The sequence below is a fragment of the Crocodylus porosus genome, unplaced genomic scaffold, assembly GCF_001723895.1.
Source record: "Crocodylus porosus isolate Cpor-Errol unplaced genomic scaffold, CroPor_comp1, whole genome shotgun sequence".
Taxonomy (NCBI): domain Eukaryota; kingdom Metazoa; phylum Chordata; order Crocodylia; family Crocodylidae; genus Crocodylus; species Crocodylus porosus.
This window is the reverse complement of record NW_017728906.1, coordinates 95,699,990-95,714,917: the sequence shown is the minus strand read 5'-3', so window position 1 is coordinate 95,714,917 and position 14,928 is coordinate 95,699,990. Positions and strand designations below refer to the sequence as shown.

Here is a 14,928-nt window from a genome sequence, read left to right as displayed (position 1 = left end):
CAAGAGTAAATCGAATGCTTATCTTGCTGGGATCCTATGACCCCAGCTGACTTCCTGCCCTTTGGGCAGGGGGCTGGACTCGACGATCTCCCAAGGTCCCTTCCAGCCCTAATGTCTATGAAAATCTATGAAATCCATAAACACACTTTTGAGCAGCACTTCTGTATACTTATACATAGCTCAAACTATGTATGATATTAACCCAAAGGCTCATGATTTATCATACACTTCACCTGACTGGACCTCAGCAGAGTCAACAGTGTTTCAAGGCATAGTGACCCCATAACCCAACACTGCTCAGTATTTGCATATAGTCCAGATAAGACGCCTCCACCCTTCCCACAAAGGATCCACCTGCAAATTAGCCCCCTACTTGGTACCAGAACAAGGTGTTCTTGTCACAAATCCTGGAACCCTCCAAAAATGTATGTGCAGGTGACGTGCGAGGCTGCCTTATCTGGCTCCTCTCCATGGAAGGCAGGACCACACTAGTCATACGCGAGAGGCCAAGAGAGGGGGTGACAAAGCCCCTCATCTATACAAAAGTTTGGTGCTGTTTGCCAGACATTTAGGGCTGGTAAAGAAACAGAATAATTGGAAAACAGGAAAAAGATTCTGTCTAACTGTGGGAGTGAAGAGGAAGTCAATACCTGATGTAGTAACTTGAAAAAGAGTCAATGCTAAGGAGGACCAAGCACAACAGGCACTATATCTTATTTAGACAAGCCTTGTGGTAGTTTCCCATACTTACCCGGGAGGGGAAATACCATAAAGGTGGCTCCACACAGAGGTCAGATCACCTTGAATGGCATTGTGTAGTGAAGGGTGGAGACCTGTTCCATGCACTGTGGACAGATCCCCCTACAGGAGTCTAGTATAGCCTTCCACTTGGAGGATCTCAGCTACAGGCCTATTTTATGGAGATGGGGCATTTCTCCCTAGCTTGCTCCTTTGGCCTGCTGGGTAAGGGCAAGCAAGACTTGGGGGCATCTGAACCCCAGAACCTCCAGGCTTGGGCTTGCATGCAAGATGCCTGCCATGGACTCGGGAGCATCTGAAACCCTAGGATGAAGGGGGAAAGATACTTGATGGTGGTAGCACCACGTACATCTGAATAACTGACCTGTGCTCAGTCGCTGGAATTTGGAAAAGATTTGGCTAATTTGGCCTAAGACATGAAATAATAAAAAAAAAAAAAAAAAAAGTGTATTTGCCCATGATCAGGGATCAGCAGGGTATATGATCAGGGGTCAGCAGGGCAGGCCTTATGAGGAGAGGCTACGGGACCTGTTTAGCCTCCACAAGAGAAGGTTAAGGGGGGACCTTGTGGCCTGCTACAAACTGGTCAGGGGGGATCAGCAGGTATTGGGGGAGTCCCTGTTCCCCCGTGTGCTGCCAGGAGTGACCAGGAATAACGGTCACAAGCTGGCGGAGGGTAGGTTTAGATTAGATATTAGGAGGCGCTACTTCACAGTCAGGGCGGCTAGGGCCTGGAACCGGCTTCCAGGGGAAGTGGTGCAGGCTCCTAGCCTGGGGATTTTTAAAAGGAAGTTAGATGAGCACCTTGCCGGGGTCATCTGACCCCGGTGCTCTTTCCTGCCAAGGCAGGGGGTCGGACTAGATGATCTACCTAGGTCCCTTCCGACTCTAGCTACTATGAAACTATGAAATGTGAGCCATGTGTTTTATGGCCATGTTCAACATGAGTTGTATTCAATCAACTTCATAGTTGGTTTCCATGACTAAGCACATGCTGTTTTTATCAGCAGTTTAATGACAGAATGTATTTAAGGGAGCTTCTGGTATGCAAATATAATTTATGCTGATTGGGGGAATGACCTCATCTTATAAGCAAGTTAATACAATACTTGCTTTGAGAACTGAAAAGCTGTAGTAAAAAATTACTGAATAAGCCTTTTAGTACTGCGCTGCTAGAAGATACTGTGCCCAACGGCAAAACAAATATGCAAATACCTGTATTTCATCTCAGCTGTGTGTACAGTTACAACTGTGTATGGAGGTGACCAGTTCCATCTAGTCGCCCATTTAGGCTTACAGCTTGTATGACATCTCACACAGGTAAAATGGAAGCAGTGTGCAGGTTCAATACCTGAACAAGAAGCTTTCTGAGCACATGCATGACTAGCATCCTGGTCCCTAAAGTCAGAGACCTAATCCCAAGAAAAAAGGACTAGAAATAGCCTCCTGGCCTAGCGAGTCCTGAGATGATTCTGCAACAAGTTTAGTCTGGCTAAGCATCTCCCTAGCTCTTTGTCTACTAAAGTACAACTACTGTCAAAAAGTGCAAACCATTTTAATACCCCTATATTATAGCTTACACAGCAAGGTTACTAGCCTGCCACTATTTCAGCATTCACCTAAAGCAGGGATGTTCAATCTCTGTGCCATGTCATCCAGCCTTGCAGGGCTCCTCAGAGGTCAGAACATTTGGAAGCAGGGACATGGTGGTATTGCTCCCCGAATCTCCAGACCCATGGAGAGCCCCAGGGCCTGCACACTGGATCTGGCACCCAATTTCAGCGTGCAAGAGTAGGCAGGGGTGATGCTTAAAAGGAGCGGTACCAACCCCTCAGCACCCAATCCTGGCATGCAGGGGTTTGGAGGGGGCAGTGCTAGCCCCCTGGGGCCAACAGGTAAGCACCACTGACCTAAAGCATTAAGCTCAAGTGTAGTGCAAAACATTGAACAAATGAACTATAGTCAATTAAAACAAATTCCTCAAAAGCTTTGGCTTATAATCACATTATGGTTACAATAATCTGAGGACACCTAGACATCTACGTACCTAGATAGCTGCCCTACAGTTTTATAGTAAGTTCTCCTTCCACCATGCTGCAAAGAGCCACCAAGCACTACAGTTCTGCCACTGTCTCAATAACGACAATCACCAAAACAAATGCGCTCTCCTTCTCATTCAAGGATCTCTTTTTTTAAAACCTGGACTTGCCCCACCAGAACAATTAGCCTTATCCCTCAGACCTTGACACTTCACTTGCAATGTGTTTTCATTTGAAGTATAATGCCAAAACTTCAACAATTTCAAGACAGGCTAAAATAAATGACAGCATTAAGAATGGAAAGTTAAATATTTGTCTTTGAGAATGTCAGTCTACTCAAAAGGCATGTGAAAAACATTCAATGCAGAATTTAGTTATAAAGTTTTTCAATAGAGATTTAAAAAATAAGAAAAAAGAACCATCATAGTGAGTATCAGGGACATCAGAGCCTATCTTGAATGCAACCAGACAGAGCAAATGATTTACATTCTCCTCATCCCCTTCTCAATATACCACAATTTCTTAATCCTCTTGTTCAGAGAGCACTGGGTGACACCCATCTTGACTACACAGAATCAAGGCAGCATGCGGACCAGAAATGGAAACCCAGTTTATGCTAGGTAGAATAGGTGGTGCCAACTTAACCTTCCTGAATTAGCCTTGTTGGGAATCACAACCCTACTTGCTTCAGTTTCTCCCCAAAGCTCAATAAAGAGCCAACAACTAAGATTTGGGGGGTGCCAAACAGATTCATTGTATTGACATGTTGCTCACTGCCCTAGCCTGGTCCATTTCCACTCAGTATCCAGCGCCTTTTTGGCAACGGTGACAGGATACCCTTTGCAGTGGGCTGCAACGTTCCCTCTAAGGAGTAGCGGTCCACGAGTGCTCCACTTCAGCCCCGCCTCCCCCTTTCGGTGCAGCATGAACTCCTCACTCTTCTGCCAGGGCAGGAGCCTGGGGGGCTGGAGGGAGCTCCAGGAAACCGTTCCTTTCCCCCGCATCGCCTCAGGGAGGACGCAGCAAGTGGCATCAGAACTGGGGAGTGAAGCATTTCCCGGAGCCTTAAGAGCAGCTCCCCGGGGCCAGCGGAGCCTGCGCCAGCCCCCGCGCCAGCCTCAATCCCTGCATTGCCTCACCTCAGGGCCACTGCCTGCCCCCAGTGAGGCTCTGCCAGCTCCAGGGAAGTGCTCCACCCCCCCAGCCCTGATGCCACATGCTTCCTTGCTCCCCGAGGCGATGGGGGGGGAGCGGAGCAGTTCCCCGGAGCCGGCAGAGCCCACACCAGCCCCCGCCTCACCTCGGAGAGGAGCTTACCTTTAGTAAGTGTCCCATGCCACAGCCCAGCTCCATTCCCGGTGGGTGCGCAGCCTGAAAAAGTTGGTGCATGGCCAGACTTTTACTCATGCACAGCCGCGCACGCACGCACCTTAGAGGGAACCTTGGTGAGCTGCTGGCATTCATCCCTTCAGTCTCTTTTTGTCTCAACAGCCCAGACAATAACCTGCTGTGATCTATTGATTTTGAATGAAAATGCTCATCTTCCCACATCAAGCAAGCAAGCAAGCAAGATAGGCCCACTACCTTAGTTCCCCAGAGAAACGGTCATGTAAAAAATTAAAGATGGCATCTGCCTGTTCAGCAGAAGTATGTGTGCACACACACACAACACACTTTATGTCATAGGCTACAAAGGCCATGCCCCCAGATAGGAAGATAAGTGAGTGTGCTTCAGAAGGTTTTAGTTTTCAGAAGCAATAAGTTTATACTCAAAGTTGCATCATACTTTTTTCTCTTTTTGTAGTGTGGGTCTGAAAGCCAGACAACTGTGGCAAGTTTAAAGCGGAAATTTCTGCCAAGATCTAGCTCTTCAGTTTTGCTCTCCACATTAATAAAAATGAGAAGGCTATTTTAAAGACTACTTCCATTATAAATGTGGCCTGGAAAATGAAGTGGAACATACACTTTCTTGTTTCTCTTGCTTCAGGTATCCAAGCCAGAAAATCCAGGCTTTAAAACTTAGCTACAAGCATTCAGTACTGAAACAATGCTGTAACTTGTTCTATGGAATATGAACAATATAATACGCTAATATAATAATTTATCTTGCACAGCAGAATTTAGCCATTAAATTTGCTGTTATATTCCAAAAGTTGATTGCAGCCAGTTTGCAGTTACTGGCAAGTTCTTCAAAACCTCAATTTTCCCTTTCTTTGCATATGGAATTAACCTTGTAGATCTTCTAGTCCGCCCCCTGCCATGGGCAGGAGAGAAAACTGGGCTCAAATGACCCCAGCCAGGTAAACATCGAGCCTCCTCTTAAAAACTCCCAGGGTAGGAAGTTCGTTCCAGTTCGTAGCCACCCTGACTGTGAAGTAGTGCCTTCTAATGTCAAGTCTAAACCTACTGTCTAGCAACTTACGGCCATTATTCCTTGCAACTCTGGAAGGCACTCGGGGAAACAAGGTCTCTACCATTCCCCACTGGTCCCCCCAGTAAGTTTATAGATGGCTACCAGGTCTCCCCTCAGCCTTCTCTTGCAAAGGTTGAACAGGGTAAGGTCCCATAGACCCTATGAGGAGAGGCTGCCCTGCTGTCCCTGGATCATGCAAGTGGCCCTCCTTTGGACCTTCTCAATGCTGTCCACACCGCTCCTGAAGTGCGGCACCCAGAACTGGACGCAGTATTCCAGCTGTGGCCTGACCAGTGTCGCACACAGGGGAAGGATCACCTTCTTGGCCCTGCTTGTGATGCATCTGTGGATGAAGGACACGGTACTGTTAGACCTACTGACCATGTTCTCACATTGTTGGCCCATGTTCATCTTGGAGTAAATAATGACTCCAAGATCTGTTTCTGCCACTGTGCTTTCGAGAAGGGAGTTCCCCAGCCTATAGGTATGCTGCTGGTTCCTACTGCCCAAGTGCAGCACCCTGCACTTGTTAGTATTGAATCCCATCCTATTTTCATTTGCCCACCCCTGTAACCTGTCCAGGTCCTGCTGTAATCTGTCCTTCCCTTCTAGCATGCCCAAATCTTGGTGTCGTCTGCGAATTTAAACAGGCTCCTCTTCACCCTGTCATCCAAGTTGCTAATAAAGAAATTGAACAGTGAGGGCCCAGGGACCAAGCCCTGGAGGACCCCACTGCCCACTTCCCTTTAGGTGGAAAATGACCCATCCACCACCACTCTCTGAGTGTGACCCCTCAGCTAATTTGCAATCCATCTGACTGTGTAGGCATCAGTGCCACAGTCATCTAGCTTTATAATAAGAATGGGGTGGGAGACAGTGTCAAAGGCCTTCTTGAAGTCCAGAAAGACTACATCCACCATGACACCTGCATCCGGTGATTTTGTGACCTGATCATAGAAGGCAATCAGGTTGGTCTGACAGGACCTGCCCCTAATAAAACCATGCTGGTTGCCCTTGAGCATCATCCCCACTGCTGGCCCATCACAGATGTGCTCCTTGATAATCTTCTTAAAGAGCTTCCCCAGGATTGAAGAAAGACTAACAGGACTATAGCTGCCTGGGTCCTCCCTCTTCCCTTTTTTAAAGATGGGGACCACATTGGCCCTCTTCCGGTCATCCGGCACCTGGTCAAAGCACAAGTGCTCATAAAGCCATGCCAGGGGCCCTGTGATAACCCCTGCCAATTCCCTCAACACCCGGGGGTGGAGAGCATCTGGACCTGCTGATTTGAACACGTCCACCCCCTCCAGAAGTTCTCCAACCCAGTCCTCCCTGAGTTTCTCCCAAGTCCATCCTGAATCTCGGTAGGGGAGTCCCAGTCCTTGCACAAGAAAATAGAGGCAAAGAAATTGTTAAAGAAGTCTGCTTTCTCCTCTGGTGCGACCATCAGATTGCCAAGCATATCCTGCAGGGGTCCCACATTACCTTCTTCATGCTCCCTATGTATTTAAAAGAGGACTTTTTGTTATCCTTGATCCTTTGATGCTAGCCCTAGTTCCGTATCTGCCTTAGCTTTCCTAACAGCACTGCTACAGACCCAAGCAGTGGCAGTATTTCATAGATATTTGGGCTGGAAGGAACCTTGGAGGATCAGAGTCCAGCCCCCTGCCCCAGGGGCAGGAAGTCAGCAAGGATCATAGGATCCCAGCAAGATAAGCATCCAAATGTGTCTTGAAGGCATTCAAAGTGGTGCTTGAACTGCCTCTGGCAGCAGTCTATTCCAAAACCTGGGGGCTCAGACAGTAAAGAAGTTCTTTCTTATGTATACTCCTCTTTGGTGACAGCCCCTCCCTTCCATTGGGTGTACGCCTCCTTTTTGGCAATCAGGCATTCATAAATGCCCTTGGTGAGCCGGGGGGCTTTTGGATCTTTCAGTCTCTCCTCAAAGGGCTTGTCCTGTAAACCCCTAACCATACGAGTGGCCCTCCTCTGGACCCTCTCAAGTCTATCAACATCCTTCTTGAAGTACGGTGCCCAAAACTGGATGTAGTACTTCAACTGCAGTCTGACCAATACTGCATAGAGGAGAAGTATCACCTCCTTGGTTCTATTTGTCATGCATCTGCTCACGCATGGTAAGTGCGGTTAGCTTTGCTGATGATTTCATCACACTGACAACTCATGTTCATCTTGGAGTCCACTACGACTCCGAGATCCCTTTCCACTTCTCTTCTAGCGAGATCTTTTATTGGACCAAATGTATAGTTAGGAGAGATATTACCTTTTATTAAAAAAAATCATCATGCCTACATTTCGTACCAGAGTACAGTCTCTTACAGACATTCAGTTTCACCTGGGAGAGTCACAGCTTTCCCAGTAGAAGCCATGAGTGTACAGATGTTCAGGCTTCTTTTAGACTGAAAATAGCCACTCCAGGAGAAAAATAGATCTGGGGACACCCAAGGTTAAATCACTCCCAAGAGAGTCTCTCCTGCAAGATCAAATATCTGTACACATTGTGGCTTCTCTCAGAAGAGAACACAGTCCTCCAGCATTTCCCCCCCACCCCCCGAAGAAGTATGTTGCTCACTGAACTCTGCTGCTCCAGCACAAAACAGAACCACCTCCTTTCACAATCAAAATCCCAATCCCCACATTACACTACAGGGAAACATAGGCTGATCATGGGCAGTCTGGACCAGCAAACCAGGACTGCACTGTGTATGCTGCCATCTGTTGCCAAGCAGAGTCTTGAGGGCATCAAAATTCAAATGTCTGTACATGTAACTATGGGTAACATTTTTCAACCAGGAGAATAAGCCTGGGAAAATTCTCCCAGATTATTTGAATGTGTAGGCAGCCAACGTTTGGCTTCAGACAAAGGCTTCCAGGTAGCTTTAAAAAAAAGAAAGAAAGTGAAGTGGTGAGATTTCTTTTTACTTGATCTTATATAAAAAGAAGCCCACTCACCCCACAGCATGACCAGGCCCTTTCCTGCCTTCGGCAACACACTAGAACCTTTTCATGAAAATGGGATTGGAACAAAACCCTAAGCAAAATTAACTAACTTTAAGCCTGACGTTGGGGGAAAAGTATGCCACAACAGCGTACTCACACGAAGTTCAGCTAACCTAGCTCTTCCCCTCCTCCAAGTTAAAAATCCAGGAAGGCAAATACTTCAGGCTCTTGAAAGTAAAATAGAAAAAAGTCTGCCACAAAGATCTGTACACACCTTGCCAAAAAACACAAACCCTCAATTTTCATTCATTAAGCAGACTCTCTCATCCAGTGGCAAACCCCCAGGGTCTGGATGGATTAACAAATTTATCATTAACCATTTGAAGAACCAAGAGATCATCTCAGAGATGCTCAATGCAATACAAAAGGAGGCACAGAACTGCCAGTTTTTATGCAAGATACTATAGGCAGTTATTTTCTAATCTAGGAAGGATATTGTCAAATGGCCATTTGAGTCCAGCTTCCACAACGTTTCAGAAACAGTCTAAAAGCCCAGCTAAGCAAAATACTACTACACATTGACAGAACTCATATAAAAACAGACCATTTAAAATGGTTAATTAGGATTATTATATTTAATTAAGATAAAAGACAATGTAGCCTTCCTAATCATTCGGATGCAGAAGAGGTGTTTGATAAAGTTTAAAAAAAAGATTTACTTAATATCAAGAATCTAGGGGTAGGTTTCCCATTTATATCAGTGATAGAAGATTCATAGCTTAACCCCTGTGACACTATTTAGACAAACAGATGCAGCTTTAATACCTTCTACCTCCAGAAAGGGGCAAGAGAAGATCACCTTTTTGTCACCACTGTAAATACGGTAATCAAGACAGCTGTCTAATACACAAGGACAGAAACAGTCATTATTTCTGGAGCACACAAATTGCTTTATTTGACAGTGACTATGGGAGGAAATCATTACAAGGATACCTAGGAGCCCTAGTCATAGATCACCTTTTAAAAGTCTTTTTAAATTGAGCAGTGGAAGTCTGTTTCAGGTAAAATATACCCCCAAATACTCATACAAACTACACGCATAGAAAAATTCAGTATTGGTGGATTCAAGGCTGAATATAGAATGCATATATGGAAAGAGCATGCAAGTTTGTCTAAAGTTTCATACCCTTCAATAAAAAGGAAATTTTACTAACTTTGTGGAATTCTAAAACATAAATAGGTATTGACAGAATAGGTACTGACAACTGATTAGACCTCTCAAATCATTGTTTCTCCCTTAACTTCTGCCAGTATTAAAACACTCATCAATTAATTTTACGTGCAATAAACAACTCTAAGATTTAATACACAAAAAAGGGAGACCCCCCACCCCCTCCCAGCCAGGGGAAATGGACACAGAGCAACCTCCTCCACTCTACTCCAAGGCTCCAGGAGCAAAATGAAAGGAGCAGTGGGGCAAAACTCCCCACCTGTTCCCCAAACCACACAGTCCCCAGTCTAGGAAAGAAGGGAGCTGCAGGTAGCTGCTCCACACCTGTCCTGGACCAGACAGGAGGGGCATGGGGCAGCATACAGGTGTTCATTCTTGCAAGACAAAAAACGCTCTCTCAGGAGAGATCTTCCAGGTGGATAAACTTAATGAGAACTTGTTTGCTCCTAGGGTGTTTTTACACATGCTCTGAGGGGGGTGGGGAGAAGGGGGAAGAAGTTCTACAAGCTTTAGTTAAAGCTACCACCATTTTGAAGTACAGGACGCTGATCCATGAGATGCAAAGGGTTGCTGGAGCGAGCTAATTGCCACGCTCCAGCAGACTCAATGGAGTCTGCTCTGACACACCATAATTACAGTGTGTTGGAGCAGCCTACCTGCACATGTACAAGCAAAGGCACCCCTAGTTTCTAAGGGAAGAACAGATTGTACATGGCCTTTGCGATTCCACTTTGTTAGATATATTGTAAGGTCTTAACAGCATATCTAATGGTCTTCCATTCAGTTCCTGAAACAACATTAGACTTTACACCTCTTAATGCCAACGTTTTTTTTTTTTAAAGCCACAGGAAAAAAGACAGCAAAAATGCATTAAGTGAGAACATTACTGTTCACAGTGAAGCCTGAATAGAAGGCCAATGAATGAGGAGAAAAGGGGGAATAGAAGAAAGCAAGTCGATTTGCAAGCAAGCAACTTTAGCCTTCCAGGCTAAAGTCAGACATCCAAGTTTTTGATACTATGTATAGAGGTTACTGAATGTCTTTAATCAAAACTCTACAGCTGTCAACTTCTTTCCCATCTCCTACATTAGTCCACTAAATAAGAGTTTAAGCACTGATCCTGAAAATGCTTTTGGACATGCTCAGCCAAATTCTCATGGGATAGTCTCAATGGGCCCCTTTGATAACAGTTAAGCTGTTACCAAATAGTTATGTCTATGTTTGGAGGATTATAATTTTTAATTCTCACTGGGAAGGTTTTGAGATTTTTAACCTATACATAGATTTTCCCTGCTCTTCTCAGCTGCTTTCAAGCTGTAGTTAGCAAGATAACGTCCAATTTGCAAACTGCAAAAGACTGCCCGCATGTAAAATAAATAAGATGTTACACTTTTAGTTAGAAGAAACAGAATAATGACTACTAATAATATAATATAATTTATATTATAATAACATAATATTATTATGTTCACAATTTTACTTTGGCTGTTGTCACATTATACAGAAGGAAATGATCAAGAGAATGGCATAAGGCCTGACAATTTATCTTTACTATAAGAAAAAATAAAACTTTTTTTTTGGGGGGAGGGATGCATGCTCCACACACGATACATGCTGACAAAGTTATATAGCAAATAATTCATACCAGGATAAAAAAAAAAAATCATGTGTGGAAAATTCAATAAACAAATGCAAAAAAAGCCTCCCTAGCACTATATATATTCTAAAGTGAGTGCATATTTTCTGAGGGAAAGAGAACATGCCAGCAAGTAACTGAAGAAAAATACTTCCTCTACTCATGACTTGTCATAAGACCTTGGAAGCAGAAGCAATACAAAGTATTCAACTATGTAACAGCTACCAGACAAAGAAACAGAGAAAGAGATAAGGATAACAGAAATTTTCACTCTACTGTTTATTCTGAAAGAAAAAAAAAAAAATGTATGCACTGCTAATTTTTTAACTTTTATATAATTTGAATAACAGCTAGTACTGCTTGCAGAATCAAGGAGGCAAATGGTAAACCCTGAACATATCTAAAACTCTGATAAAATAATTTACTAATGGAATTGGAAATCTACTTTGAAGACTCAAAATAATTGAAAGACAAACTTGAATTCCCACTCACTTTCCAGTAAAAGATAATTACTACAAAAATTACTATAAAATGAACATGCTGCAAATAAAATTTTTTAAGACCTGTTTCAAGTCAGCTTGTACCCTTTCTTCTTCCATTTTGACAAAGTACAGTATAAGCTGGTGCTAACATTGAGAACACTCCCTTATAGATGAGGCAAGAATTAGAAATGTTGGAACAAGGGATGCACAAAAAATTGAAGTGCCCAATGCTGTTCATCACAGAAGTAGGGGAGTTTTTTCTTAAAAAGAGTTGGGGGTTTTTTGCTTTGCAGTGAAGTCTAAATGACAGTGAGCATCCTTTAATTCTGCTTCTCATTTACAAGGTTCTCATTTACAGTTAGTGTCCTGCCCAGAATTTTATTTCATATACAGGGATCCACCAAGAGGCGGCACACATTCTGTCAAGGGTGTTGGACAAACAGAGGGACTAGCGCTATTTTGAGGCTCCCATCCTTTCCAAGGCCCACAAATTACTGTTTATCACACCTTCATGTAATCTGAAACTACTTAGGAACTGCTGCTGTTACAGTTAAACATTAGCTAATAAGCTATCTTTTGACAAAATTAATATGAAACGGCTCGTAAAAAAATAGTTTGGACAGTAAAGACTGGTAGCACTAAGACTTGAGAGCTGAACCAGAAGTCAAAGCCATGCTTCAGAAAACATGCTTGAGATTTACAAGCTCCTGGGTGCTTCATTTGAATGTACTGGTTTACCTCTATGTTCTCTTCTACTTGGGAGTACACATTATTAAAAAGTTTTTGTTTTTTTTTTTTTTTAAGTACTAGAAAGTACACCTACAATACACATGGTAAGGTTCATACATACCTGACATGTACAGAAATATGCTGCAAGAGCCAATATTTATCTTTAAATTCTTCTTTCTTAATTATCTGATTTGCTCACCAGTATCTTTAGCAAATTCTGCTACAGGTCTACAATTTTATTTCAGATTATCAGGAGTGATCTTTAAAACATGTTAGTAGAAGCCCCATAATGAATTTATCTGTAAAACTATCTTGTGTCAAAGGGAAGAACCTACTAGATGTACACACCCTAACAAATGCCCACCTTTAAAATCCACATCAAGATTAATTTTGGTTATAGATAAAATAGCTTACATTTAAGCAACTGTAATTAGCGGGTTATAAATCTGGTTTAAAATAATATTTCTGCCTCCCCCAAGATAACCTGTGTTTAAGGCTTTTCAAGTCATATATTCATGCTCTAAAATTAATGTTTCTTTTACCAACGATTTGCTAATGAAAAAATGTATGGACTTATCCTCAATGTCACAGTAGTTATCAAAAAGTGAAATACAGGATAAACCACAAAAAAAAAAAAGAAAAGAAAAAAAATGAAAGAAGTTAAGCACATTAATTCCCAGGGAATTAATTAATTTTTTTTTTAGTTCTGTGGTGACACAAAAATTTAACACTACAGCAGAAGTTCCTACCCAAGTCACAAACTTCCTTTTAACTCGGATCCAATTAACATAAACTTTGTCGTCAGGTCATAAATTATTTAAGTTTAAAATTCCAGCAATTTTTAACTTACCCTTATATGCCAGCCTAATGCAGACACTCCTCAATAGTTTCTACTTGAATTATTCTGTTATCATCCTATTTTTTGCACATAATATTTTGAGAGCTTTATTAAAATTTCTTTCATTTACACAATTAAGACCTTTTAACATAGAAGTATTGAGAGCCTCAAAAATTCAGACACCACTGTCAGTCGCTTTTAGAATTAGGTACTCATCAGAAGCATCTTATCTTAGACTCCTGGCAAAGAGTCAAGAGCTTAGTTAAGTTAATAATTGATCATTAAAACTAGGTATACCCATAGATTCTTTTACATGAAATCATGCAGTTGCTTTCCTAAATGCCAGACCACAATACCTCTTGTTAATCTAGCTGCAATTAGTTTATTGTCAGGATACTCATATAAATTATATTATTATTTCCTTTATAAGCATACACAAATTTAAAGTGATAGCTGCAGCCTCTCTAGCTAATAAACTGTCTGTTTTTACATAAAGAATTAAATGAAGTAATTATTGTCTTCTAAAAGTATGCACGTGTATATTAGAAATTCAGCCAGGAAACAGAATTGGTAACAGTGGAAAAAAAAGTCTTCTTAAAAATAAAGAGAACACCAAAAAGGAAAAAAAAAAAACTGTTCAGACTTCAGAAGGAAGAGACAGTAGTCTGAAGAATTGTTGCAATATCAAAAATAACTAAATAAGCATGTTTTAATATGTTCCAGCATTGTTTGGTTATAAAATGTTTAACCACAGATTTGATTAAGTTCTTTTCAGGAGAGTTCTGCCCCATTGTGTGTGTTCAGAATAGCTCCTAACTAGCATTTCCCTAGTAGTCTTCATGCAAAATACAGCTGTTTTAGGTGGAAACTGTAGAAGAAATAAAAAATGAGGGGATTTCCAATACAGGAAGTTTCTTCCTGTACATAAAGATCAAGAGACTCAGAAACAGAGGCTCAAATAAGTAGTCAACTTCAGGACACAACATGGTTTCAAGATTTTCCTCTTTCAGCATCTCACTAGAAGCCAGCTAGGGAAGCAGTGAGAACCAAAGATTGTCCTTTAGGCTTGGGACAGAAGTTACACATAAACCAGTTTAAATGATCAGAAACTAATTCAAACTTGTAAAAGAACAAAAATTTAGTGCATCTAAACTGCTTTCAAAATGGCCGAAATTGGCTTATGATAAACAAGTCTGATACCACTTCCAGCCAGAAACTTTATTTAGGTCAAACTAGTGTATGGAACTTCTGTTCCAGATCCCCTCCCAGTTCAAGCTGACTCTCAGTCCCCCAGCATCCCATGATGCTTTGAAGCCTTGGGCTGTGCTGTCTGGTCCAATGAACAGGGTCTGCCACACCCCCACCCCTCTGCTCCCTAGCTGGAATACTATCACTCCAGGTGCCTGAGGAGGGGGTGAGAGGAAAAAAACTTGGCCCTCTAGCCCAGCACCCAACCCCCAGCTGGGTGGTGCCGACTGGAGTTGGTGGGAGGAGGAGAAGAGGGAATAGGGCGGCCATTATAGAGGACATTCCGGTTTTCTGCTACTCTGTCCTCTACTGATATGAAACCCGATGCCTTTATGTCCTCTCTTTTTCTCTTCAAGAGGCTAGAGGGCCAAGTTTTTTTCTTCAAGAGAAAGAGAAAGGACATAAAGGCATCGGGTTTCATATCAATAGAGGACAGAAGAAAACCAGACTAAGATGGCCACCCTTGGAAGGAACCAGACCCTGCCAGCCTGGGGAAGGGAGGAGAATTCTGCAGTGGGGGCTTGACTCTACCACACAGAGCTGGGAGCCATAAGCCATAGCCCCTTGGCCTCTGGGCTGGCCTACTGCAGGCATG

At 42.9% G+C, this 14,928-nt stretch overlaps 1 protein-coding gene across 2 annotated transcripts in view; it reads right to left on the bottom strand.

Moving 5' to 3' along the window:
- RAB20 (RAB20, member RAS oncogene family) overlaps window positions 1-14,928 on the bottom strand; it is a 48,349-nt gene that overhangs the window by 2,088 nt on the left and 31,333 nt on the right. The window lies entirely within an intron of this gene.